Genomic DNA, 4,784 nt, shown 5'->3' on the forward strand with positions numbered 1-4,784 from the left:
GTTTAATTTTCGCAGAATTAAAACACATAAAAAGTTTAAACAATATGACAATTAGCCAAAAGAAGCTAATTCAAATATTTGGTTCGAACCTAGTTAGAATCCCCAGCAGAGTCATCATTTCTGTTTTGGTCCCTTTTCGATTCAAAAGGGTTTGAAAAATCTTAATTTTGAATTTTTAAACTATTTTGAAACCTTAAAAGAAAAGTTTGAAATAACTTAGAAAACTACAGAGTCGCCACTTTATTTTTGAGAAGATATCAAGAAAAACTAAAAATGTTACTTAAAAGATTCAAAACAGAAAAATTTTTAAGTTTAGAAATTCTGAGTAAGTGGTTCCTATTAATACTCTTGAAAGGTTGTTAAGGCATCAAGAGTATCCTGCTAACTTGCGGTTATCCGGGCTATTTGAAAATAACTTTTTGACTAACTTTAAAAAAGAAAATTGATTTTTGAAAAGAAAATGATTAAGGAAAATTGTCTTCAAGATTTGTGCAAAACAATTTTTGACGACTTAGCGGGGATTTTAACTAAGCCTAAGAAAACTAAGAAAAATTAGCATATAAAGGGGAAAGGGGGAGACTAAAGGACTTAGGTCATTAGGTCCAAATCATAAACCTGTCCTAAGCTAATTGGGGCTTTTGACTAATCTTCACCTGTCTTAATCTAAATACTTGGACTTTTGGCTCATAAACTGTCCTAAGCTAGTTTTCGGACCTTTGATACTCAAAATTTGTTTCACCTGTATTGAATTACAACTTTGGCTTTGAGGCCCAAATGAACGAACAGATAAATCACTAAATGAATAAATAAAAATAAAGCAATAATAAAAATCGAGACTTTTCAAATCTCTTAGTAACCTCATCAATGGGTTTTCACCCATTTTCTTTCTTCTTTCATCTTCTTGCACACGCACGCCATATAATCGACTTTGGGTTTAAAACTTCGAACTTGATTTGGAGAGATGAGCCTTATTGGCCCATTACGAATGCAAGAGGAAAGGAGTCCATTTGGACTCCCAAACAGATTCATGCAAAGGAAAAGATAAAAGAAAAACAATTAATATATGTTGGAAAATTCTAAAATTAATAGATAAATGATAAGATGAAAAAAAAAAAAGAATAGCAGGCTATGATATCAAAGCAAACCAAATTATCCAACGAAAATAAAATTATTTCATCTCGCAAACAATCTTACAAAAAATTGGATCTAGCACAATATAATTAACTAGCTCTTGAAAGAAAGACATGAATCCACAAACATAGTTGCTTAAAATTTGGACAAATAGATTAACACATATTTGCTCCAAATACTATGAGGAAGTTTAAGGCATGTTTTCATTAAACAAAGAAAAGAGGAGAATGACCAAGAGATGAGGAAATAACACTTCAAATATTAAATAAAAGACATACTAATGCAACAACACTTTTTAATATAAAGTGGATCAAACAACATATCTATAACTTAGAAAAAAAATCACTATAGCATGTGAATAACAATGAGACGTCTAAATGAATAAAAACACTTTAAGAAGTAAACCAATAATCGAAGTGAAGTAAATAACATATATTAAACATATTTGAGAGATAATATTCGAAGATAGGATGGGAGAAATAGTAAAAGATTAATTCTAAGAAAAAGTGTGACAACTCCTATTTTAGTTCTACACCATTTCAACGAAAACTATCACCTAATAACTTTTCAATCTAAACAAGAGAAAATCAAAGACTATTTTGACCACGAAAATGAGTAACTCACTACTTCAAATTGAGAAACAATTTCACAGACATTTAATAATAAAAACCATTTCTTTTCGAGATAAAGGAAACAACTTTACATACTACAAGCAAACATATCCACCAATAACGAATTTAAACAAAGTATGAGCATGCATTTTAAGCAAAGATCAAAACTTTACCCATATTAATCAAAGAATAAAAGTAATAATACGTTCAACTACTGCTAGTTCATTTTTTATACCATGAATATTAAAATAGCCATAATATCGATACCATAACATCCTATGGCCTTCAAGGCCGTCTACAAAAAATAATCCCATCAAATAAAAATACAACTACGAACTATGAAGAAGAAAATAATAATAAAGCTAATAAAAATTACAACTACAAACTACGAAGAATAAAAAAAGATGAAGAAGAAAATGATAATGAAACTAAAAAATTACAACTACGAACTACGAAGAAGAAAAAATGAAAAAAATAAAATGATAAAAAAAGGGAGAAAGGTGAGTTTATCTTTTTTGGGGCATCAAAACGGAACTACAAGCTTTCTTCGGAATCTTTATCACCACCGGAAAGCGTTCAACTTGAGAACTTCAATTAGCCCAGAATTTCACAAAAAAAAAATTACTAAAAGAAAAAAAAAAACTTCTTTGCTCAAAGTTTTTTTTTTCCAACCTTAAGACTTGGTTTTCTACCAAAATAGTGGTAGTATTTATAAGAAAGGATGGTGATTCTCTTTTTTTTATCCACTAATGTGGGAGAAAAATATTTAAGAGTGTTTTCAAAATTTTAAAATTTAAGATAAGCTGAGGTGGAAGATAAGGTGGGGGAAATTGTATAATGTAGTACAATTTTTTAATTTTAAAAATTAAAAAAAAAACTTTGAGGGGGAATTGTACAATCTAGTACAAATTTTGAATTTCAAATTTGAATTTTGAGATTTGAAGTTATTTTTGGTGGGAATTGTGTAGAAGTTATGAGAGTTTTTGGAAATTTTGGGGTTATTTAAAATATAATCCCAATTGGGATTTAAAATTTAGTCATAGTTATTTAATTTTGACCAAATTAAAAATCAATTGACGGATTGCATTACAATTATGGCCAATTTGATTTCAATTATGGCCAAATCTAATAGATTAGCTAAATTAAATTGAAAGTCGATACGAATTAATACTTTATTTTAATCCTGAGCTTCTTTATTTAATAAAATCAAACATATATTCATTCAAATAAATTATTTTTGAGAGTAAATTATATTTAAATCAAGAATTTTATCCATTCGAATTAATTTTCAAACTTATCTCCGTAAAAGCTCAAACTTTGATAAAAATATTCATTCAAGTAACATAATTTATACAATCTCGCATATATGAATATGAAAAATGTATAATCGTCACTTAAATGGCAAAATTAACTTAAATAAATATTTTAGAGCACATTTATCCGGACGAAATAAATATTTCACTTTTATTTAAAGTTGAAAAAATCCAGGATTAAATTTAGTCATGGAGGGCAAAATTTAGGTGTCAACAGTACATAAGCAAACAAAGCGATCCTCTGCCATATCAGAGGATGCGAATGAGCAATAGACTCTCCTCCATATCGAAAGTTGTGTACCAGCAAGGGGGACACCCCACTACAAATCGAAGAATGCATATAAGTAAAGAAACTTTCTGCCATATCGATGAATCGCATTTCAGCAAATAGAGCACAGGCTACCAATCAGAGATTCACACTATAATAAGAATGCCAGAAAGTACACTATCACAGCAAATGCATCCAAATCCACTACCGTGGCAACAAAAATCATAATCACAGTAGCATAGAATCCTATAGCAATATCATCATCAAGTTTGGATTAAAGATCACTATGCTAGAACGAGGCTTCTACTTTTAAGCAACTACCCCGCCAGTCAGAGGTTGTACTCTTCAACTACTGTCTGACAGTCGTATGACATTTATTTCTCAACAACTACCCACTAGTTGGATGGCTTTAATTCTTCACAATTTTTCTCCAATGGGATGGCTTATTCTATAATTGCTCTCCAGTCGAATGGCTTTATTCTATAATATCTACTCTACCGACAAAGGCTTTTAATATTTCAGTAATTGCCCCGCCTATTGGAGGCTTCCACAGATGGAGACTACAATACTAGTTTGAATATCTACACTCTACTCTTTACATTATAATTTCAATTTTTACAATTTTTGAACAACAACAGGTACTTTTCACTCTTTTTACCTGTTTTTGCAAAACAATGCACTACAACGTGGAACTACCCTCTTAGTAGTAAACTGGGGCAAGCTAGCGAAATGTCAAGTATCCCTAGCTACATCAAGGATTCCGGCAAAGAAACTCAACTCAACTCGACTCAATCAGCCCATTTTCTCTAAATGTCACAGTTCAGTACCGTCTTAATTCGACATTGGGTCAGTTTTTAAAAATTTGTAATCCCTTTTCTCTCAAAATTCTCAGCATATATTGCTATCTAACGTTTTCTCATTCCCAGTTATTCCAAGCAACAAACTCAGGGATAAGCGTAGCCATAATTCTATTCGTGTTAAAACTTTCTCAGTCACCCTCAAAGGAACCCAGTGTCACCACAATCCTACACTATGGCAAATTTTGAGATTAAACAAAATTTGTTATAATTCGAACTACAAAGAGCATGATTTCTCATGAAACACGAGATATGCAGGCAGCTCAAAAATCAGAGTCCAGCCATAATCTTTCAAAATTTATCTAAATCAGAGAGTCCGGCCATAATATTTCAAAATTTATATTTCGCCCGAGACAAAATTGGTTACGTCAACATGATTACCCATAGATTGTCACACTAATCTTCGTTCAATCCGGGACAACTGTTGACACCCAATTTTAGCTCACTCTTTTTTCTTTAATTGTATTTTTTATGCTTCTTGCCCTATATAATTTCTTAAAAATAAATTTGTATCTTAATTCCTATGAATTTTGAAAGATTAAAAAAAACAAAGGATTCACTTTTTCCTATCATATTTTAAATATTTTAACTTAAAATAAAAAAT

Source organism: Capsicum annuum, chromosome 9, assembly GCF_002878395.1.
Source record: "Capsicum annuum cultivar UCD-10X-F1 chromosome 9, UCD10Xv1.1, whole genome shotgun sequence".
Classification (NCBI taxonomy): Eukaryota; Viridiplantae; Streptophyta; class Magnoliopsida; order Solanales; family Solanaceae; genus Capsicum; species Capsicum annuum.